Consider the following 25831-nt stretch of genomic DNA (forward strand, 5'->3'; position numbering starts at 1 on the left):
AGGAACGGTTCAACAGACTATTTATGTTTCCTTCTTTCAGCAGACAAAATCGTTGTCTAACCTATTAAATTCCGCCCGCACGAGACATGCGGGTCACTCCCACTGATCACATCAAATTAACCTGCCTTCTATACTCCACCCAGAAAATATTTGTCTGTGTCTCTCTTGCTAGTGATCGCTTTGTATCGAGCCAATAGCAGAATGGGGTGTGGCCAATCGAGCTGCCAGTCCTTTGAAAGGGAGGGGTAAAGATGGGCGAGGAGTATGGGGAGGGATTTTAAAGTCGCGTCTATCGCCTGGGCGCTCTTCCTCAAATATGAAACCGTTTATTCATAGACTGGGCAACTTTCGTCCACACCATCTGTAGTAAAAGACATTTTAGAAGGACATAGTGGAAGTTGTTTGCCGTTATTATTTCTTACTTGGTTATTCCCAGTACTAAAGGTAAGGACGCGTTCTTTTATGTTTGGTTTTGGGGACTTGCGCTTTAGGCTCTTTTCCAGAAACCAGATGTGATTTTAAGTGTGCTCATCTGCATTGAGTTACTGAACATTTGTTTTCAAGTACTGTAGTAGATATCTCTTTTCGTTTACGCCTCTTTGACTCGAAAAGCCCGAAACTTTCAGAGATTTCATGTGCTTAAAATGTTTTATTAAAAACTGGTAATTAAGTCAGTGAAGTCTCTACTATGTTTTTGTTTACTACGGCTATTATTATACCAGATTTTGTCATAATGCTATCTTGCATCTGCACTTTACAGTCCATTAGTTTTCTTTTTTCGCTACAGGCAAGAACATTTTTTTTGCGAATAGTTGTGCAGATATCACAATGAGCTCATGGAAAATCAACTGGTTTCCGGAAAGTTTTTTAAATATTTAAAACGGTCTTAGATCATCATATTTACCTGTTTATTCGTGTATATTATTAAATACCATTCATTCAGCCCACACACTTATTAGCCATCCAGCACTATCCCGTAATGAAGCAGACCAGTCCGCTAAATGAGAGACTTATGTGAAAAGTTCTGCACTGTGCAAAATATGTAACATTCTTGATGGCATGTGAAATATTTTTAAATATTATTGAATTCACAAAGCAGTATGCGCCCTAAAATATGAATTTCCCCAAGTGGCATTTTAACATATTTACCGTCTTGTAATGACATGACTCTTTACAATTAAGAAAGTGACTTCTTGAACCCTTAATGACTGTTGTAATAAACTTACTTGAAGATCTTGCACCCCAGTTTTTTATGTTTGAAAGTAATACCCTTTATTAACAAGAGGAGGTCATTCAGTGTGCTGGGCTCCCTTGGAATTGTAGCTTCTGTGTACCGTATTGTAGTGTTAGGCTTATTTATGATTGTCAAAGAAATCTAGAATATGGATGTACGTTGTCCTCACAGTTACTGGTCTAATGATTAATTATGGTGTCCATGCAGTTACTAAGAGGGAACTCTGAGATTTTTCTGTTTATATATCTCCTAATAGAAACGTGCATTAACATATTACAGGAAAATCCTTTGCCATCAGGAAGGGTGAAAGAATCTATGCACATTTTAACAATTTGGAACTTGAGTAGCACCTGCAACGTTCCAGGCTGAAACAGCGCGCGAGAGACAGGGGATCAATGCCGATTACATTTTGATAGACTAAACGTTGAGCACGTTTTATGTATTTTTTTTAATTAGCCATATAAGAATCTTAGGCAAAAACAACATCAGCTTTCTTTGATTCTGTGTTGAAAAAATGTTGGTAATAATGCTATAAGGTCCATTAGCAAATAACATGGCAGTGTTCATGATTAAGCACAACTATATTGAACACACTATGCCATATCTATCTATCTATCTATCTATCTATCTATCTATCTATCTATCTATCTATCTATCTATCTATCTATCTATCTATCTATCTATTCATTCTAACATTCTTTAATTGAAGCAGCCATCAGAAGACCACGTTAGTAGCCTTCATTTAACGCATATAGCATATATAGCATGATAACATTCGCCTACTCATTGAGTGATTTTTGTCTTAGTGTAGTTCCCTTTCAGTAGTCAAGTCACTGTACTACTTGAACCTGTAGGCTACAAGGTATGCTCATATACCAGGAGGTCACATTGCCAGCTACTATTTTTATTTCTAATTTTTTTTTTATTTATTAAGTTCAGCACAAAAACAGTAAAACTCTGATCACAAGAATGTAGTATAGTAATGCAATATGATTTTATAAATGAGAAGCCAGTGTTAATAACCTCATCTTTGAGATATTTTTTTGATATTTGTACTCAAATAGCAAACAGTTGTCATTTGTGACCAGTAACCATCTTGTTTACAGTTTTGAATTAAAAAAAAAATCCAGTAGTTGATCATCAAGCATGCAAAATGGTTTTAAAACAACAGTCCAGTAGATTTAGCAAAGATATTGTAGAAATTGAACAGCAAATAAACGTAATGTTTACTTCAGAGTAAGATGACAACCATTTATAAGAAAATGGCTCACATTACCTTCATAGGAAATGTTTACGTGTGCTGCATGATAACATACAGTGCCTTATTGTTTAAGCAGCACAGAGGTTCTTCACGATCCATAAAAATTAAAGTTTTGTCTGCCCATCACAAGTTGAAAAACAGAAAAATTGTCTTTTGGTACATTACAAATTCACTTTATGGTCTAAACAACAATGTCATAGTGCTACCGACTATCAAAGTTGATTTGGAAAACACGTTGGGATTCTTCACATCTCTTTTTAAGAATGACATACTTTAAGAGCAAAGTGACATTTTAAAAGCAAAGTTAAAACTTGTGTATGTCTGAAAACAATTGCTGGCTTTACTTTTATGTAGTACATGATACTGATATACAATGTACTTAATTATAAACTGTTTTGAAGGTTATGACAATTTAATTACAGTATAACCTGATAGGTTTATCAGTTGAACTAATAAGACATTGCTTTTAATTTTGACTTCACTGTGTAAATGTTTTGTTGCTGAATAAGTATCAGTCGTTTACTTAACTATGCAATTATGGTATAGATGGAATATGTTCCTGATCCATCTTAAATTTTTACAGCATTTTTGACTGTGAGCACCATCACAAAACTTTTACAAAGCAGCATAGAGCAGCAAATGACAGCATGTTGAACGAGGAGATAATTCAAATATATGAAACAACAGAGATAATCAACCTTTGGGAAGGGCCTAGGTGATATTAAGTAATTACCTTTAGTTCATTTAATTGGTTTGAAAAACATAAATACAAAAATAAATAAAAAATTGTCATATTTGTTTTCTGCACTGGCTATTCTAGGTAACCATGGAGAACAGCTGATGAAAATAGTCTGCATTATGTAATGCATGCCTTGCAGTGCATTTTAGCACCTGGATGGACATCTGTCCCTGGTCATGTTCCTACATTTTAGGTTGTGGAAATTGACATTTACACTGAAATGGATTAAATAGGTTAGGTGGTGCAATAAATACTGTAAATGTTAACCAGTGTACCAGTTGACTCGCTTTGTAATATGCACATGCAGTCTTGTGCTATAATTACCAGGCTACATGCTATAAGCTCTAGTATAGCTATATGGTGCAATGCCATTGCCTAATCTACTGAAACAGCTTATTATGACATTAACTTAAGTAATCTAAATTACAGAAAGATATTACAGAATATTGTCAATTTCTAATCCTTTTTCCAGCTAACTTCCCTTTCAGAACAGCAGGTTGGCAATGTTGATGTGCAGGAGTCAACAAATGGTTGTAATGTTAGTTTGTTCTGAGGAGAAATGTGCTACAAGCAGGACAAACCAAAGTGATCTGGCAGGCTAAGGCCACAGATGCCCCTATATGGGATCTTCATTTTCCAACCAGAGAGCCATTTTCAATGATGGCTCACACTGTGCAGCACACTCGCAAAAAATATCACTGAATAATTTTATGGAGCACCTGCAGGATTTTTCAGAGACAGCAGCAAGTCATGTCATTAGGGATAAATAACATGTTGGCGTAGCACAGGGGTGGTTACTGTTACATAGTGTTTGGAATGAAGGCGCAAAGTCTTATGTAACTCCAATGATTAACAGCTGATAATGAATAACTTCTTAAGTGTTACAGTGTTATTTTTCCCTGGTTTAAATTCTGTACAGATACATGACCTTTACTGCTGTATCCCACAGATATGAATCACTTTTCAAAAATGTACTATTTATCTAAAAAAACTTTGTATATATTACTATTGTATTTCATTTGAGTTGCATCTTATTTTTTCTTATTTAGTTCTCAGCTTATTGAATATTCCTAGAGAACTACACACATTTTCATAAATATACTGTAAGGCAACAATAATAAATTCAAAGCATCAAGCAACATTTGTAAGCACACTGTTTATGCAAACATATATCTATTCCTAGGCATTAATACATTATGAAATTTTAAGTTATTTCATCATTCTGGTTTTAAGCACTGAAAGACGGAAAGCAGGGTGAAATAAAGCAAAGTAAATAGAGCCACTGGGCAGTAGAGCGGAGGATCACATTAATGTCAGTTAATATAGTCAATGAAAATAAACATATACAGGCCCATACATAGCAGTTTAGAATAGGTAGACTCAAAGTGTAGCAGACCTGCAACAACAAGAATTGTGCAATGTATTATAGTGGCCATTATTTACACTCTGTTCTGTGGTCCGATTCCAAGGCCTAGGAAAAGTATATAGTTTGGTCAAAGTGACTAGAGGTGTCAAGCATCGCAATAGGTTATACAAGAAAAAAAGAATTAAGTTATAGTGTATAACAGTAGATTATGACTGACATCATTATAGTTTAGCAAGCAGATATACTGGAATTGGCAAAAGCTTTGGCTTAATAGCCACACCAAAAATTTAAAAGCAAGTTAAATGGCAACACATTCTTTTAGCTGGACACAAATATCTTTCCAATTCCATCATATCTTCGTTTAAAAACTCGCCTTCCATGAAGGGGCTACCTAGCTTTACAGTTGTTTTTTTTTGCCAGTACATAACTTGCCTTGTTGAATAAAAGACTGTTTGCTCAAGATATTCTAGTAATCTTTCAAATTTCCTGCAAATGTTGCTGCCTTACTGTATGCTTCAAAATGTATACTCCTTGAAAACTGTGACGCTGTCCTGACATACAATATCAGACATACTGTTCTCTGTTCCACAAATTTTTAGAAGCATTTTGTTGTCCATTTTGAAAATAAAAATAAGCCATTCACTGTCTACCTTATTCCTTTTTGTTTCACAATTGTCACAACTCAAGTGAGAGATCACTCAAAACTAAAAAATCAATTACGTAACAATGCGTAAAACCAAAATGTGTTTTTTTACAAATTACTTAGTAAACTTTAAAATCTGTTTTTGGAGTCAAATTAAAGTGCTACATGGGCAAATTTGGTGCATGGACTGTAGTTTGCCTCCTCTGATACTGCATGTACTGTATATCAGCAGTTTATGATGTGTGTGTATTGTGTACAGTATCTATCTATCTATCTATCTATCTATCTATCTATCTATCTATCTATCTATCTGGCAGATGTGTCTTAAATTCTTTTAAAATCTTTGTGACTTTACAACTGCAAGTTGAGTCTTCATCACTAATATATGCACTTGAGTCTTGTTCAGAATGTAGTTCTGCCATGTGGCTGATGCCGTCAGGAAAGGCTCCATTGGTCCAGAAGACACTGAAATCTGGTTAAACTGATAGATTAAATCTTTATATATAATCTTCATTTGGATCTTGATCTTTGTTTGTCCGCGAATTCACTGCCTTGTGTGGTGTTCCTGCTGTGTCCAGTAGAGGGCAGTAGTGATGGAGGAGGAGAGGAAGTGAGGGGGAGGATCGTTGGATGAGGTTGGAGTGTGGTGATTAAAGAGGATTGAACTAAAGGAGACTACGTGCTGTTTGTATTGGCTGAATACACAACACCTTGGTTGTTACTTTTGTTTACAAACACTGTCGATAGCACTCTTTGTGTTTAGATCTGGCGTCGACACTGTGCTTTGTGTTTAGATCTGGCGTCGACACCTGCTTCGTTGTCGAGACTGTGGTTTTTTGTGTTTCTATCGACCGTCGTTGGCAGCACTTCGTCCAAATCGAACATTCACCCACTTCTTGGAGTCGGCAGTCATAGTATATAAGTCGGGCACACTTCTGTGATTTTCCATCAGTCAGTGTTTGGAGTTCAAGAAAGAAGCATTGGTTCTTCCTTACTCTTTGGATTGCCACAAAGCAGCCTGCGAAATTGGAGAAAGGTTGAGAAGAGATCGTGAGAGGAAACGACAGCGTCATGAAAACGAGACGGACTGTTAACAGAGAGAAGCAGAAATGCTCCTCCACCACCACATAATTACTATTCGGACAGTGATTCTGAGTAGGCCGTTCCTATCGAATCAATGTCCAAGGGTTTTGTTTTGTAATTTTGTTTCCCTTATAAAAAATCATAATGCTGTGCGACGAAGGGCCCAGTTCACGACTGGCAGCCGCGTTTAAACAGGGAGCCCTTCACAGACAACTTTAACACGTGCAACGTAGTTGGGCACACATGGCTAGTATATATATAGATGTCAATTATACTCACTGTTTTGGCTTTATAGTAAAACTAAATCAATTTAAATAAATAAATTTTGTTTCTATTGAACATTGCTGTCTGTAAACTGGTTTTCCTTTAAAGCGTATTTTTGAAACAGAATTTATTATGAGAAATTACGTTGTCATATTTTGCATGGTTTATATTTGATGTGGGAATTCCCAAGGACCCCAACAATATAAGGCTGTCCCGTTACCTGGGTCACACTATGATAATATTGTAATTTTATTTATGTTTTAAAATATTAAATATTCCAATATTGTTCTGCAATATATTTAAATATATTCTTCTCTTTAAATATGATTGAAGTTAAACTTAAAATCCTATCATTATAAGGAAAAAATGAGCCCATGTATTACTCAATCCTTATTAAAAACGTTTTATAATTGTGTAAATTTTCACATCAATATTCACAACAAACAGGAAGTACTCCATTGTGTTGCATAACACACACACACATAGTCACCCTGCCTAATTTTAGCTCTGAGTGTATGAGTATGAGAGAACTGTTAGCTTTTAGTAGGGCTTTCAACTAGTAATAGTGTAATGTTTCATATTTAAAAAGATCACCTGAATATAAAGTATATACATACTGTTCAAATTTTTGTGCTATATAAACATGTGTTTCTATAAGGTATATGTAAAACTTTAATGTGCTTTTTTCATAATTAACTTTCATAACATGTTGAATGCTATCCAGTTCTCAAATTGGTTACATACTGTTTTTCTTTTTCATTTTTAATTTCCATAAAAACAATACTACAAAAATCAAGTTTGACCAGTCAAGAAATGTCAAAAATATCCCCAGAAGCGATTAAACACTGCAGCTAAATGTGATAAGCGGTTTCAATTACGGTTTCTGACTTATCCTATTAGTCTTTAATTACCTCAGTTTGCAAATTTAAACTAAGTATAAATTAGCCTTCAAGTACTTTTGTCAGCTGGATTTGGTTTCACTTTACTTTCACTTTTTGTTAAAGCTAGCAGGCCAACTATAGAGAGTGGTAGTAAAGGTTTAGTCTTGTCACGTCTACACAACTGCAACTCTCTGCTGGCAGGGGCACCGGCATGTGTCACCAAGCCACTGATGGTGATTCAAATTGCAGTGGTATATCTGATGTTCAACCAGCCATGGTGGGCACATGTCACTCCTCTCTTCATATCACTACACTGGCTTCCTATAGCAGCATGTATTAATTTCTAAATCCTTGTTGTTTGCCTAAAGAGCAGGCTGTGGTTCTACAAGTATATATTGTATATGGAGACACTATGGTCCTTCTCAAACATTCAGGTCTGATTTTGAACAGCAAGCCTGGTATCAAATCTCAGTCCAAACTTTTTTCATGTGTAGCTCTTGGCTGGTGGAACAAGTTGCCTATCTTCATCTGAACTGACTCCCTCACTTTGTTTAAGAAGTGTTTGAAGGCTCTTTTGTTTGGTAAATTTCTCTGTAGCTTTTTATAATCTAGGAATTGTAACTCACTTGTCTTTTGTTTCTGAAATCTTCACTTGTGGTCATCAATTTTGTACCCTTATTTTGTAACACGTTTACTCGATTATGTTGGTTTCCTTTGTAGGTCACTTTGATTAAAATAAATGTAAATGAACAGCAGGGTCTTTAGATACCTGAAAAATAAAGAGTGAAAACGTTGGTTTTACATTGTCACCTCAGGGACATTTGGAATCACACAGATCTAGGAGGAGAGCTCCTGCGAGGAGGATTCACACAGCTTAATGAGCTTTTAGAACAGTAAGGCAAATATTCTGGAAGACTAAAGTAGACAGCTTTATATCCTGGATTGGTGTTTTTATGTTTTCAGATGGTCTTTGATATAATATAGCAATAGTTTTCAAGTTAATTAAAATGTAGGCACATTAAGAAAATATATATTGCACGGTTTCTGGGGTCCAGCTTTGTGCTTTTGTTTTGTTTTAAGTATACTACAATGTAAGAATGCATTTTACTCTATATCAGCAATTCCAAAGACAAAACAGTGAAAACAACATGACACAAGGTCTTAACTAAAAAAAAGATCCAGAAAAAAGATTTTAGTTTACAGAAACACAGCTGGCTTGAAGCAAAACAATTTTCATGGTCCAGTTTGTTATTTTTGTCTGTTTTCCCACAGAACTGCTGTACCCTTTGAAGCAAGCACTCCTTGCTAGATTAATTGTTTATGGTGCTCAGATTAAGCCAGCAGCAATGCCCCATATCTGAAATTAGGATAATTTCCATGAAAAAATAACTGGTAATTAGTTAGGAAATGATGCAGCAATAATTGTAGGGAAGTCATGTACCTTCTATATACTGAATGTTATCACAAGACAAGAGTGGTGTTGACTAAACTTTTCTGTGTGGCAGAGGTCAACTCTAACTATAAAACCAGTTGACTTATTTGCATTGTGTTGTGTAGTCAGTGTAATATTTTTCCTTTATGTAATTTTATTATTTTGTTAAATGAAATCCCCTGTGATAACATTGCTCTAGGCACAAGAGAAAAATGACTGACTTATTCATAAATCTACTCAGTGACACAGTTTTTAGTCCATGGGTCATTTTTGGGATGAATGTTATTCTTTATGGATTACGTTTATTCTGTAGATTCCATATATCTATGAGATTACAGACAGGCAGTTAGACATACTGCATGTAGTAATTTGTTTATGTGAGTATGAATGTAAGACTGACTTTTCAAATTTCAAAAATCTGTCATTACCTCTTTGGGCATATGTGTAGCCACCAGCCAGACAAAGTATCAAAACTGAGACTAGGAGTCTGCATAAGAAGGTAATCTTCTGTGAACAATTAATAAGAAGATCACTTCTCATCATGGCACCAACACCAATTTCTGTCAGTGTGAGCTGCATTTTATTGTGTTGAGGCATCTCATTGTTTACCCTCAGCTTTCTCAGTGTGACATGTAGCAGGCATATGGTATGTTGCATTTGTGTGGATATGTATGCCTCTGCCTATGTTTTTATTTGTCTTTATGCAATGATCATATAGTGTAAAGTTATGTTTATTTTTTATTTCTATGTTGCCTTGGATAAAAATGTCAGGTAAGTAAAAAAGAAATTCCATTGTTCCATTTTTGCAACCAGTGTTCTCCTTTGCAAAGATATGAAAAGTCAGAACATATCCTGTTAGTACTGGGTGCATGTCAGAACCATGGATGAATAGAGCACAACTCCGTTGCAAGGTATATTAACACACACAATCATATATATCAGGCCGGATTAGTTACATTCTTCACTTAACACATGTCTTTGGTATTTTGGAAAAAAATACATTACCAAGAGAACCCAACGTGACACTGGGAGAATGTACAAAGTCAGAATTGATAGTGACCATATCATAACTGGGCTGAAGTTCCAGGACTTGTGAGGAATCAGTGTTCATGTTACTTATGAATTAATGAAAATATTTTTGTCATAGAGCCTAGGGCTGCACAATTAATATTAATCACGATTACAGTTACTGGTGCTGTGATATATTAATCGCAAGAAGCACTGATTATTACATTCCACTTCGCACTTTCAGAGATTGAGCTTTTCCAGTTACAAACTGCTCTAAACAGAAAGTAAATGTCGCTCATCACAGATACATTTCTTAAGCGTGTGCACATTTGTGAATTAGAGGTACTTATAACATAAGACTTATTACAGGTGATCATGCTGAAAGCATTTTTAGGAGTCTGATCGCTATATGAATGTAATGAATTATTATTATTATTATTAATTGTCCATAATTTGGCATATTTTAATTTCAGTAGTGACTAAAATGATGCTGGTTAAAATGTATACTGTATAAACTGTAGCAGCACTGCACTAGAATATTTATACAGAAATCTAAAATTCAACCACCTAGTCTAGTATGTGAATAAAAGTTAAGCAAGTAGTACCAAGTTCCGATAACATTACAAGCAGCAAGTTTGTATGATTACAGAGAGCAGAGCAAATGTAAGAATGATGTAGGTGTCAATAACTGAACCAGACAGTGCTTTGGCCAAAGGTTACACTTAGCAGTTCGTGCATATGCTATGTTAAAGATGTTAAATGCAATCATTGTGCATACCCTAATAGTTATGTTGTTGCAATATTTCCATATTTCGTATACTGTAAGTAACACATAAGTAATGATAATGTCCAAATATTGTGTAAGTGAATGTGAAGAGTATTTAGTCAATGATGTTTGTTTTTTGTTTTGATGGTGCTATATTTGTATTGTAGCACACTATATACTGTAGATGACACAAGGGAATCAGTATGTAACAGTGTGTCATTTTCTAACTACTTTTTGAACTTACAAAATATTTCTACACTTAATGCTTTTATGCTTTGATTTTACACACATGCAACTTTTGTTTTCTTAATATACCACAGCCCCAATTTGATATTCCCGTAATTAACATTTCTGTACATTTTACATTTTTAAATGGTGAGTGGTGGTGGTGATGGCAGGTTTTCCAAAAGTAATATTTGTTTTTGTTTTTTTTTAATATTTGTGTACTTAAAATTTGTTTCATTATTTGATTATTAGTAATTTACAGTATTTACCATGATAACGCATTTTATAAGCATATTTTGTTCTGTTTTATTGTTTTTTTGTAGGTTCAGAATAATTGATTTGAAGTCTGTTTTTAAATTTAACTTGTTTTGACAAAGTTTATTATTTTTAACATCTTATTGTATTTACTATGGCCTGAGAAACATCATGTGACCAGTTTTGTTGCTTTTTTGACATTGTTGGGAGAAGGTAAAACTAAGATATCTGTGGGTTTTCAACAGTGATGCGGTTATCATAGGCATCTCCTTTCTCCTGATGAGAAAAGAAATGGTAGCTCTGTCCTCCTGCTGGTAATCAAAAAGTTTAAAGCGTGAAGAACAAGTTTAACTGATGAAATCAACACACAAGCCCACATCCACATGGCAAATGCCTTAGTGAAAGAAGACCGAGAAAACCGACAGATTACATTGTCTGCTGTTGCTGCACATTTGCATATCAGCTATGGATCCACACATGCCATGGTGCATGATGATATGGGTGTACTGTAAAGTTTTCACAATATGGATACACAAACAGCTTACTCATCTTTACATGACAAATTGCTTTGGTGAATTTCTGAATGCTCTGAAATCTGACTACAGCAAATTGTTCAACAATGTTGCAATCCTACAGCGCAGTGTCCATGGTCATTTGACACTGGCTTCAACTAGACTAACAGCAGAGTGCTGCGCTATGTATGTTCGAATTATCCATAAGCCATTATGAACGTATTATACTGTGTCAACTTCTATTCATTGCAGTTACTATGTAATTTTCAAATTGCCTTTACTTTTTGATTTACTCTTGTATTTTATGAATGAAAAAACTAAATGTAGCAAATTCATAATAAATAATAGTCTTTAATTATACCCCTCTAGTTTTATTTTATATTTATAAGAGAATGATAGAAAATAATATGTAAAATAAGTTTTCAGTGTTTATCAGGAAACTGATAACAAATAATTGTGAACACATTTTTAAAGTGAACAGCAACAGGTACTTCCATGACTAGATGAAAATTAGCAGTCATAAACAATACACAAATAGACAGGGTGTGTGTGACCTAACTTGATACTTCACAACTTAGGATAGCACCTGCAGGCATGAGCATGTGTTTTTTTTCCATTTTGCCTCATTGTTTTAGGTACTGTGTGTGAAGTCAACAGCCAAAAGTATACACAGACTGTGTGTCAGCCTATGTGTTGGCTTGTGGCAGCTAAAATCAGCATTGATGACATTAAAGTGCCTCTTTAAAATTTATTATAATAGCAAATGAAAATCATAAGTGTGAATGCTATTTTCAGTTGTCTTTAACATGAAAGGAGACCAGTTTTGTTTAAAAGTTCTAGCATGAAACAGCAGTAAGTCAGCGATCATAGGTTCAAGGCTGAATTGGAATGAGATCAGGAGTAGAATGATCCTTTCAGAGTGCTGGAAAAGTGTTTAAAATTGGTTGTTAGTACAAGTAAGGATTAAAGTGCAGAGCAGAACATTAGAGAAATACAGTATCTTCATTAATGTATTCTGTTTAAGAAACAGACGATGGTCCATTTTACTCATGACAATACAAGCTAACCATACTGTAATACAAATGTTTGCTAATTCTAGAAGCCATGTGCAAAAATGAATCTCTAAAATACTACAATATAGAATTTCGTAACACAATGTCAACAAAGCCGTTCTTTTACATTTTTTTTAAAAGAAAATCAAATTATATTGGAAAAGTGACATTTGACCTGACAATCCTAGTTATGACTGAAGTCAAATAGCCTAATCTGTAGGGAAAATGCATCATTAGTCACGTATCATAATGCTCTAAAGTATCCCTAGGCCTCAACTGTTGCTGTCTAGCATTTTTCCCAAGATATCTTTGTGTGCTCTTCAAGAATTTTGTTTTATGCGTCAAAAAGATTTTGTCTGTTATAAACAACCTTCCTGTGGGTTACCAGTTTGCATTGTGTTCAGTCTTTTCTCTCTCAGCTTACAACATTTGCTGTGCTGATAATTCTATGTCATCATCTAAATAACAGATAATTTTGTCTTGGATCTAAAATTGTGGTAACACAGTAAATGGGTTTGGTATAAATTTTACTGAAATACTTTTTTGCAGTCTCCAAGAGAACACTTTTGAGTGCTCTTAGTCCATAGTTGTTTTAGTGTGTTAACTAAGAGAATCATGTTAATATCAAAACTTCAGGTGTGAAGTAAGATTATGTTCTCAAACATTAGTCATTAGAAACCCTACTGTTGATTCAGTGATGTTTGATTGAGAACATTGTGCCACAAATAACCTAATATAAGTGGCATGTACCATAAGCACTCTCTTCTGCTTCTAAAAATTTTACAGCATGCATAATTTATTATTCCATCTGGAAGCAAATTTTGTTAAAGAATTTTCAACAGCATACCATGCTCTGTTTTAATTATATTGAGACAAGAGTTGTCTCATAGAGCTAGACACATAATACGTCAAGTCATAATCAGCTTTGAGTGAATTCTACTTACATGTGGTTAGGAACAATTAGACAGTTCACTGAGTGTCACCCAAACCATTCCAACATCTCATGAAAGCAGAGCTCAAAGTAGGGACAGTGATTTAAACAGCAAAAGAGCAATATTGCTCTTATTAACATCGTCCTAGCCACAGATGAGGCTGCAGTCTACATAAATAACTAAAGTTAAGTTAACACTGCTATCTAAATGTCAATTTCAAATATGGCATACCAGTAAAGAGTCGCAGCCCTTTAATACATCCATCCATCCATCCATCCATTTTCCAACCCGCTGAATCCGAACACAGGGTCACGGGGCCTTTAATACATAGTATATATATATATATATATATATATATATATATAATATATATATATATATATATATATATATACAGTAGACCACAGTACCTCTCTAAGAATTAATTGCTGTTACTATACCATGTAGGGTTGCAATAGTGAAAATGACAGAAAGGTATATAAATTAATCTCTAGGCTTCAGTTCAGTTATGTTACTGAGTTTTTTAATTAATGGCAGCAATGGTAGCTTTTTATTTTTTTAGAGTATGATGTCTTTTGTTCAGTTTCTTTGTCAATTTGCTTTGCTTGCATTTTTTGTTGCACCCTGGCCAATTAAAGTGAATGGACTGGAGGAAACTGGGAGTGGGTTTTTTAGGAAGAAACCCTGTGGACATAGCCTTTTCAGTGGCAGATTCTGCCTCTATTCGCTACCAAATTTTTAACAAGTTGTCCTCAGCTAAACAAGAATAAATGTCTGGTCTCACAAGCTTAAGAGTTGGCAAACTGCAAATGTTTGAAATAACCTACAATCTTTATACCGATCGCAATTATAGACACTGTGCTAAGGCAGAATGTTGTCATTCATGGAAAGCAATAAAGTGTAGGCCATACATGACATGCCAAACCTGGTATCCCGCATTCCTCCATAGTGTTTGCAATGTTACATGTATAACTTTGAAACATGAAGATTTTGCATGTTTCACACATTCTTTTTAATGCCACTCTGGGGGGCAGTGCTTCTGTGAAAATCCTGAGCATTCTAAACATGTTCACAGCACTTACTTTATTCATCCATACAGTGTATCAGTGAAAAAGTTGTGACTTTGCCAGCATGGAGTTGGTGCAGATGACTTGCTGCCATATTATGTTGCTGTAGAAGAGCTACATTAGAAAAATAATGACTAAGTATTGTGTAACTGAGTTTGAGATACTCAACCAGCTTTTGAAACCCTGTATCTTCTGGAATAGTAAATGTTTGATCATTCAGAGTGATAAATTCCATCACCTTTGCAGTAATTGATTTAGTCTTTGGTCTGTCTTTGTCAAATATCTTTGATTTTTCAAAAAAGTGATCAACTTGCTGAACAGTTGACAGGTATTAAATGATTCAGTGGGTGTCCAGTTTAGAAGGAGAATGATCAAGACTAATTTTTTTTTTAGGTTTCACATTATAGTATACTAGCCATGTGCGCCCAACTACGTTGCGCGTGTTAAAGTTGTCTGTGAAGGGCTCCCTGTTTAAATGTGGCTGCCAGTCATGAACTGGGCCCTTTGTCGCACAGCATTATGATTTTTTATAAGGGAAACAAAATTACAAAACAAAACCCTTAGACATTGATTCGATTGATTCCCAGTAGGCCGTTCCTCTGTCCGAATAGTAATTATGTGGTGGTGGAGGAGCATTTCTGCTTCTCTCTGTTCACAGTCCATCTCGTTTTCATGACGCTGTCATTTCCTCTCACGATCTCTTCTCAACCTTTCTCCAATCTCGCAGGTTGCTTTGTGGCAATCCAAAGAGTAAGGAAGAACCAATGCTTCTTTCTTGAACTCCAAACGCCGACTGATGGAAAATCACAGAAGTGTGCCCGACTTATATACTCTGACTGCCGACTCCAAGAAGTGGGTGAACATTCGATTTGGACGAAGTGCTGCCAATGACGGTCGATAGAAACACAAAAAACCACAGTCTCAACAATGAAGCAGGTGTCGACGCCAGATCTAAACACAAAGCACAGTGTCGACGCCAGATCTAAACACACAGAGTGCTATCGACAGTGTTTGTAAACAAAAGTAACAACCAAGGTGTTGTGTATTCAGCCAGTACAAACAGCACATAGTCTCCTTTAGTTCAATCCTCTTTAATCACCACACTCCAACCTCATCCAACGATCCTCTCCCTCACTTCCTCTCCTCCTCCATCACTACTGCCCTCTACTGAACACAGCAGGAACACCACACAAGGCAGTGAATTTGCGGACAAACAAAGATCAAGATCCAAATGAAGATTATATATAAAGATGAGGCACAGATGCAAGCACCCATCCATTTTCCAACCAGCTGAATCCAAACACAGGGTCACGGGGGTCTGCTGGAGCCAATCCCAGCCAACACAGGATGTAAGGCAGAAACCAATCCTGGGCAGGGCACCAGCCCACCGCAGGACATACACACACACACACCAAGCAAACACTAGGGACAACTTAGGACAGACAATGAACATAACCTGCATGTCTTTGGGAGGAAACCCACGCAGACACGGGGAGAACATGCAAACACCACGCAGGGAGGACCCGGGAAGCGAACCCAGGTCTCCTTACTGTTAGGCAGCAGCGCTACCACTGCGCCACCGTGCTGCCAGTACTACATACCATACCTTTGTATTTCATAACAGATCGACCTCAACTCCCCTTTGAATGTAAGATGCATAGAAAAAGCCATGGTTGTGGGAAGCTGAATTATCATGGAGGAAGTGAGGCTCATTAGATTTCCTGTTGGTTACTCTACTCCTGCACACTGTAACCTTAACATACACACTAAAGCACTGAGTACGTGCACACACATACACACATACAGCAGATCACTATGAGTGGTTCCTGTACATCCTACAACTTCTGTAGTGCTTCAGATAGGGAGGCTAGAGCACTTTTTCCCTTACTGTCATTTACCAACTCTGTGTTACTTCTTCCTGTTCTGCTCACTATTGGAGGTGTCCATCCTCAGCCGCCATACCCTGTGATAGAAAAGTTACAGTCTACCCACACCTGGTGCCCTGTGTTAACTTTATTTCCCTAATAACTCAATATGAGCAAATAAAGTAGTTTAATACAAAACAATATTTATTAGTAAATAAATAATATTAGCAAAGATAAATAATTGGCTGGTCACTCTGATGATGGGCAGCTTGGCCAAAAAGTTTTAATCATGAAAGAAAATGCAACATACCTTATCTTGTCCAGAGTGTTTGTCTGATCTGTTCTACTTCTTTAGGGATAGACACATCCCACCTGGCATTTCAGTTATAAATTGAAATAGTCATTCTAACCTTGAATTACAATGTTATGCACTGATGCAAGCAATAGTGTATTGAACCATAATGCAGAGTCTCATGCAAATTGCTCCAATTATGAAACATCTGGGAATAAATGTTTAATTTAGCTGCAGCCATACCACATGCACTTCGGAAGAGGTCATCCACCTGCAACTAAGCATGTTTGGGCCTGGCCAGTACTTAGATGGGTGACCATCTAGGAAAAGTGTGTGTTGCTGCTGGAAGAGGTGTTGGTAAGGCCAGCAGGAGGTGCTTAATCTATGGCCTGAATGTGTAATGAGGACACTGTGCTGTAAAAATGGTGCCGTCCTTCATATGAGATGTAAAACTGAGGTCATGACTCTCTGCAGTCATAAAAGATCCCTGGGCATCCTTCGTAAAGAGAAGGGTGTATCCCAATGTCCAGGCTAAATTGCCTTCCATGGCCTAATCATGACTGCCGTTGCATCATCCAAGTGGATGCTACACATTACTAGTGGCTGAAGTGGCTCCGCACTCAAAATGAAAAGCTCTATAGTAATGTAAAGAGTTTTTTTATTACTATTTATAGGTTAACTGTTCAATCAGTTCAATCATAGTTTCCAGAGACTTACAGTATATGAGCAACTTGTAGCAAAAACAGTCACAAAAAGGTGTTTTGTCTGTCCTGCATTGAGCAAATAATACATAGTAGGAGTATCAGGAACAGCAGTTTTGATTGTTTATTTCACATAGCTTTGTATTGTTACTGACATTTGGCCACCATTAAGAACACATACTGTGCAGCAGTCAGAAAATTGGGGAAGTTGACAAGACTTGTGCAGAGCAATTGAAGAGCTACAATTAATGAGTTGACAGCTGAGTACAACACTAGAACCAAAAGAGGTATATCAGAAGGTACAGTTGGCTATTGTTATAAAGGGTTATGGCATCCAACTATTCTTTCAGATTCTACTCTTGCCAGTGAAAACAAGAAGGTGACGATACAGTGGGATTAAGGAACACATGTACTGATTGCTGAAGGATAGCAAAACAGACTATAGCCTGATGAATACTGGTTCCTCCTGACTCATGCATGTTGATGGTACCAGGATATGGTGAAAAAAACACAAGTCAGTTCTATGAGTCTTTCCTGGCAAATATCTGCCATGTAGGCTGCTGATGATGCTGTAATGGTTTGCAATGTCTTTCTGTATCACACACACTGGCTGCTTTGTCATGAACAGAAGGACAATTGAATTAAAAGGTCTGTCTGAACATTGTTGCATATGGAGTATACTGCTTCATACTAGCATTGCACCATTTCAGTAGAGTAATATTTTAGAAAAGTCTTTGAATTCTCTCAGGGAACATGGGGTTGAACTCATCTTAATGAAATAATGTACCCAGTAACCAGGTCACAATCCAATGATAAAATAATGGCTGTTTAGGGCACACTTCTGCCACCAAGTAATTTCAAAAGAGCTATGAAATATATTTAGCTGAATATGAATCAGAATCCCTGTGCTACAATTTCAGAATTTTGGTGAGTCCATGCTTCATTTAATTCAGACTTCTGATATTTAACAACAACCAACTTAGATTTATGTTAAAGGCTTGGTGCAGTTCACATTATTTAAATGGCAGAATACAAATATGGTGGCAAGGTAACACAAGAAATAGTATTGCTGCCTCAGAGCCTTTGGACCACATAAGTTTTATTAGTATACATTCTTTGATCATGTATTTAACTGGATTTGCAACCAAACTGTTACACTGTGGATGTGTGCATGAGTCTTCTTTATCCAAACTACAGTTGGTTCCTGCCTGATACCCAGCCTCACTCCCATGACTGTAGATTATAATATGTAGGTCCACAAAATTAATGAATACAGGGATACGTCACCCTCTGACAACCCACAGTCTTTATACAGAGTAAAGCTTTAACAAATCTAAGTTAATGTGGCGCCTGTTGTCTTCCCGAGCAATGTACAGTGTTTTGAACAGTCAGGCATACTTAAAATGCAGACAGCAATGAGTAGAATACCTAAAGCAATTGCAATAATTAATATAAACCAATGTCAGGCCCATGGAAGCAGTGTTTAAGTGAATTATTGTCACTGACAACATGTGTTTTTCATTTTTTTAATCTGAAATGTATTTGTGTAATGTGTAATTACGGTCAAATGCTTTCAAGCACTTACATTTAATGTTACCAGAAACATCTGAAATATTTTTTGTTTCACCAACACTCATTAAAATATTTCTGAAACTCAAAACTCTATATGAAATAATTTCTAAGTGGAGTCTTTTCTCACTTTTTCACATATGCTCAGTACTGAACATAAAAAACATAATGCTGGTACTGTATATATAGTGGCACTGTATATTTAAAAAAATTCTTATGTAAATTATAATTTTATAATTTAATACAAATCTTTGGCACCCTGAAGGATTAGTAGCATGAAAAAAGACTATAGTCCTGGCAAATTTGTAATAGTTCTTTTGGTACAACACTTCATTAATCAAAATATCAATATTAATATACACTTACATTTTGGCTATTAAAAATCGAGAAAGTTTTGCCATTGAACGTCTATGGAACTATCAGTTAAAGATATTTGTAATTTTATTTTGGCTATTTAATATTTGTGTTTCAGATATCTTTTAATTTATTTTGCGTTTATTAAAGGACATTTGGATATATCAATATTTAGGGGACAACCCCCCCCCCCCCCCCAATAGAAACATGAATTACCCCAAAATCTCAAAAACTGTTTTAACTGATTTGATTGAAATTTAGTGACATCGTAGATAAAAGGAAATTAGCCAACACATGTTTTTTATTTGTCTGTATTCTTCAGTAATGGTGTTTTATGAGAGGGTTATTCTTAGGGAATGCATCCTTTCTCTGCAGAGCTAGCGAAGGAAGGGAAGGAATCGCATAGATCTACAACTTTTCACAAGTGAAGGGTGTGACCACAAGCAAAAAAGACGTGCTTAGCAAATTACCTCCTTGAGTACAAGTAGTACTCCCTAATCTTCTTCTTACTCCTTGTGATTTGGTATAAAATATATACAAATTTGAAAGGGAGTTGTCCCCGTGGATTGTTGATCACACTTATATACAGTACATATAATTTGAACAATGGGGTAGTGTAAAGTGGGTGATTGGTGGTGAAATATGTGCAATATTGCAGAGAACTGAGTCCACTTGGAGGTCAGAGAGTGATGTGCCACTATGCTCCAGTTCATAAAGCAGAATCAGTGAAGGGCCGGTACAGCATATGACCCCACTTCAAGGCCTAGGGTCAACGCAATTTGGGATATCTTGGCATATCTTGGTAAGTTTAAATACTTGCTCAGCTCATTTAAGGAGTTCCCCACAAACAGAACATGCAAGAGGTAGGCATTGCAGTGGCTTTTAGTGGGTCACTACTAGCATACCTCCACCACCCCAAAGACAGAATGTTAGTGTAGTGCAGTGCTCCAAACTCAACCAATATGTCATTTAAAGGTAACAACAAAAGGCAAGAAGGAGCAAGACAAAGATTAAACAGGGTACTGCCAGTATTTTGGTTCCACTGAGACTTGGTACAGTGCTTACAATGTTTAATTCATTGCATTTTCCAAGTAAATGTGCAGCATATAGAAGTCAATGTTGTAAAAGTAAACCACAATTCTGTGTACATTGCTTTTGATATAAACACTCCAAACCTTTGTGATGATACAAAATTATAGATCAAAGCATTACATTCAAATCTGATTGAAGCTGCCATTTTTACAGGATATGCAACCGTGTGAAATTTTTGTTATTCATGTTATTCCTGCTAATTACCTGATTGATTTCAAAATAATACAGTAAAATTGTGTTTTCCAATTATCACCAAGAAAAGCCAAGGTCAGTCATAAGAAAAAGCAAAAACTGATCAACAGTACAAATTTTTAACTCATGGATAACTGAATGTAGCATATTCAAGACGGAGGAGCTCTAGTGAACCAATATTATTAGCCCGTAGTACAACCTAAAACACATATCTTACACAGAAAAGTGCTCAGTTAATTACATAGTACTTCTGATACTCAGTATCCATAACCATAGTCTTAGGAAATTTCCCAGATGAAGTAACAGAACTAGTTGATAATTTCATATATCTTTAATGTGTTACATTTAAGTATGGCAAAATACAGTTAAATATCTGAAATTCAAATTTTCTGTGGCATTTGGAAGGAAACCAGCCAAAGACAAAATGAATTGTTTATACTGAAATACTATTTCCTAAAGACAATCGGATAATTTAACAAAATGAACAACATACGAGGGATGTTCAAAAAGTTTCCGCACTTTTATATTTTTGTTGGAAACAGTCAAGGCGGGAGGAGTATTAATTGGGCATTAAAAAGTTGATACGACACTGTGAAAATTGCATCGCAGACGAAGGTGACTATATAGAAACGTGATTTGGCTTTGAAATTCTTAATAAATACAGTTAAAAAAAAAAGTGAGGAAATTTTTTGAACGGCCCTCATACTTCAGAATAATCCTGTAGAAAGCATTAGTACTCAGTCACCAACTTCATATTTTTCAGTGGCTGAATCCTAAACTGAACAAAACTAGTAATCTATCAACTCATCCATTTATTGAAACTTCTTATTCAGATTGAGAATGAAATGGAATCTATCTTGGCAGCATTGGTTTCGAGGCAAGAAAGAAGTCAGGGCAGACTGAAACGTATAAAAAACAAACATTTACTTACATTTTTACAAACAATTAGTAATTTCAGATTTTACTGTGAATTTGCTCATATTACAACAAATATAGATAGATAGATAGATAGATAGATAGATAGATAGATAGATAGATAGATAGATAGATAGATAGATAGATAGATAGACCTTCACATCTGTTTGAACATACTTAAATTCCTCATCCAGTCCCTTTACTGAAAAATGATTTATTAATTAGACTAATTTTAAGCCAGTGAAAATAGTTTATGTCCAACTAAACATTCAAGTGCTGTTACACCTAATTTTCTTTTAGCTTAAAAGAAAGTGTCTCTACTGCATACATTGTGATTAAACTTACTGTAGTGCACATATCAGTTCCCTGTTCACCCGTCTTTTGACCTTTAGTATCTTTAGCTGTTTAAGCCAGTATATTCCTTTGAGTGAAAGGAAGAATATAATACTAGAAAAACAATGCTCTTTAAAAAGTGTGCTATAATAACTGCAGGTTTAAGGAGAACAAATGAATGTTTTTATCAAGTCTTATTAAATGCTTTTATGAGAATACAGCAAGGAAATACTGTACTGTATATCAACTTTTTGACATTTTTGCATTTCTTAATTTTGTCAGTTAAATTTAAAACAGATTTCAAAATCTTCAAACTTATAAAATGCAGAAAGGTTTGGCTTCAATTTTTTTCCTGCCATCAATATAGCTTTAGTCAAGTGACTTAATAGGTGTGATGAATGGCGTTTGCTTCGGAAGGGATGGCTACGGTTGAGGTAATGTAACTGTCATGGTGTAGAACGATAACCTTGATGAATTTGCCTTCTTATATCAGTGTAGCAGTTAAGCAGCCAGCTGATCTGCTTTTCTTGATCATTTACATTATGTAGAGACTGTGGTTCTCAACGCCTTTTTCTCAAAGATTTGCATCACCCTGAATTTCTGTTTTCCTCCATTGCTGTCACACTTTTGGTCTTTCTGCTTTATATTTGCAAATATGTTTGATAGAAGTTCTGTCTTTTGGTGGTCTATGCAGGGTACTGTTTGAAAATTACTAATTAAAAGAAATTTTTATTGTATCTTATTTGCAATGGTAATGGACAGGTTGACAGACGAGATTAGACAGGAGTCCCCGTGGACTATGATGTTTGCTGATGACATTGTGATCTGTAGTGACAGTAGGGAGCAGGTGGAGGAGTCCCTGGAGAGGTGGAGATATGCTCTAGAGAGGAGAGGAATGAAGGTCAGTAGGAACAAGACAGAATACATGTGTGTAAATGAGAGGGAGGTCAGTGGAATGGTGAGGATGCAGGGAGTAGAGTTGGAGAAGGTGGATGAGTTTAAATACTTGGGATCAACAGTACAGAGTAATGGGGATTGTGGAAGAGAGGTGAAAAAGAGAGTGCAGACAGGGTGGAATGGGTGGAGAAGAGTGTCAGGAGTAATTTGTGACAGACGGGTATCAGCAAGAGTGAAAGGGAAGGTCTACAGGATGGTAGGATGGGTTGGAGATGGTGGCCCTGACCAGAAAGCAGGAGAAAAAGCTGGAGGTAGCAGAGTTAAAGATGCTAAGATTTGCACTGGGTGTGACGAGGATGGATAGGATTAGAAATGAGTACATTAGAGGGTCAGCTCAAGTTGGACGGTTGGGAGACAAAGTCAGAGAGGCGAGATTGCGTTTATTTGGACACATGCAGAGAGGAGATGCTGGGTATATTGGGAGAAGGATGCTGAAGATAGAGCTGCGAGGGAAGAGGAAAAGAGGAAGGCCTGAGAGAAGATTTATGGATGTGGTGAGAGAGGACATGCAGATGATGGGTATAACAGAGAAAGATGAAGAGGACAGAAAGATATGGAAGTAGATGATCCATTGTAGCAACCCCTAATGGGAGCAGCCAAAAGAAGAACATCTGTCAATTTTTCAAACCTTGAAAGTGTATTTTTACCATTTTTATTTTCATTATTTGTTTGTTGTGATGGCTGATGTTATTGAGAATTTTCTTTGCCCTGGTCCAACATCACAGAAATGTTGCGTAAGAACGTTTCCACGTTCAAATCGCGATGTATAAAACCTAAACTTGGCGTAAAGCTACGCACATTTCCACGGTAGCTCATACCCTGTCGTATGCAAGTTCTCTGCTTGGTTTTGCAGACTGGCAGCACCCAGCGTCAAAGCAGTGCTACTGTTCCTGTGTGGTTTCCCTTTCTTTTTTAGATCCACATCCCTGACGCGGCTTTATAAATACACTGAAATTAACCACATATTGTTTATTAGTTTAATGCATCTGATTGTAATTAACCTGTAACAATATAATGGTCCACAGAATGGTCAAACTATTCTAAATACCATAACTGCTTTAGCGTTGTTACTCTCACTGCACCTTCTTCTTCTTCTGTCAGCTGCTCCCATTAGGGGTTGCCACAGCGGATCATCTTTTTCCATATTACTCTCACTGCACCACTCGGAGTATTTATATCACTGTATCTGAGTGTGAATCACAGATCTACAGCGATCGGAAAGAGAATTATCGGTATACAGCATCAAGCACACGCTGCCTCAGCCATTCGCTATTTGAACTGCTCTCATCTGACCAACGCTTCAGAGCCTTTCCTGTTCGGACCTCGCAGTTCACAAACATTTTCATCCCAAGAACTCTAAACGCACTCAATCAGTCCACCAAGTGCTCCTTGTAGAACTGTTTGTGCTTGCAAGTTACCATGAGGTAATTGTACTTATGATACAGTTATAATATTGCACAACCTGAGCCACTTTATAAAGCGCATATTTACATATGATGATGATATCATTTTTAAGATGAAATGCAGCAAAATATATCTATATATATAAAAATGGAATGGGTGGGTCGTCGGGTGGGCCTTTTTTTCATTCCGTCGTTTTTTCGACGTTTTGAAAATGTAGAATGATTATTTGATTTTTTTGTTTTTATTTGATCGTGTCTATGTAGCCGCCGTCGTAATAAAGTGTCGCTAAAATCGTCATTTATCGTAATTTATATTTGACGTATAACGTCGCCGTCGTCGAGGTCAGTGATACCAGTGCAAAAAATCTGCTTACGGTTGAAAGACACGCCCTACTCACTGGACAGTTAAAAACACCAATCAAACTAACGATGACATCAAGTATTACCCAATCAAAAGTAGGAAAGGAGGCATCTTCATAAAATGCGTGTGGGATGATTTGCATGAGACGCTGCTTTAAAAAAAAAATGATAAAAAAAATACGGGATAAATCCCGTCCAGTATTGATTCAAAACGGGACGCGCAATTTCATTCTCAAACGCGGCACGATTCCGTATTTTAAAGGACGGGTGGCAACCCTACAGTGCCAGGTAACCACCCATACAATCACATTGTGATTCAGACTAGGAATGCAATGAATGTAATTACCCCGATCTACATACAAGGCGAAAGTCTTGCAACATTCAAAGATGATGGTTTGGGATAAGTACACCATACAACATAAAAGAGCTTATGAAGCCTTGAACCGAAAAAAGCAACATCTCAGAGATCGTAAAAAAAAAAATAGGAGCTAATGTCGTTTTACTCGCTGTAGATTTTATTCAAACATTACCAGTTATTCCACGAGGGAGACCAGCACATCAACTCAACGCGTGTTTAAAATCCATGCTTCTCCCACGCTCGGTTATATGTCGCGTGTTCTCGGGTAGGTGCACCAAAAAATGTATACATTTAAGCATGTAATGGGCAAACAAAAAATGAGGTATACCCGAAGGCACAGCAGTAGTACTTAATGTAACTTTACTTCTTAAATGTTAATGTTTTACTGTTTAATAATTTATACGCTTCTTATATGTTGTTCAAATTCTTTTATCAAAATACCACTGACAGCGCAATGCACGATAACATCGAGTGAATACACCATACGCATCCGCCCACGGCTGCCCTGCTGTGCGCAGATAGGACTTGATTGTACAATAAAATAAAATAAAGATAAAAAGACTAAAACAATCATCACCCATAAAGCGGATAGTAGACGTGACGTACTATATGTGTACCACATTTCAAGTGTATAGGTGCAACGGTTTGCGAGCTACAGGTCATTTAAAATCCTGGACAGACACACAAATTGCCACGGTAGCAAATTACAGAAGAAGATTT

General features: G+C 36.4%; 1 protein-coding gene across 1 annotated transcript in view; it reads left to right on the forward strand.

The window, feature by feature from the left end:
* The first annotated feature begins 291 nt into the window (after nt 1-291).
* prkcq (protein kinase C, theta) overlaps nt 292-25831 on the forward strand; it is a 144995-nt gene continuing 119455 nt past the window's right edge. The window contains 1 exon segment of the mRNA XM_028814114.2: nt 292-444. The gene's annotated coding sequence lies outside the window, so the exon portion shown is untranslated.

Source organism: Erpetoichthys calabaricus, chromosome 1 (genome assembly GCF_900747795.2).
Source record: "Erpetoichthys calabaricus chromosome 1, fErpCal1.3, whole genome shotgun sequence".
In the NCBI taxonomy this organism is placed as follows: Eukaryota; Metazoa; Chordata; class Cladistia; order Polypteriformes; family Polypteridae; genus Erpetoichthys; species Erpetoichthys calabaricus.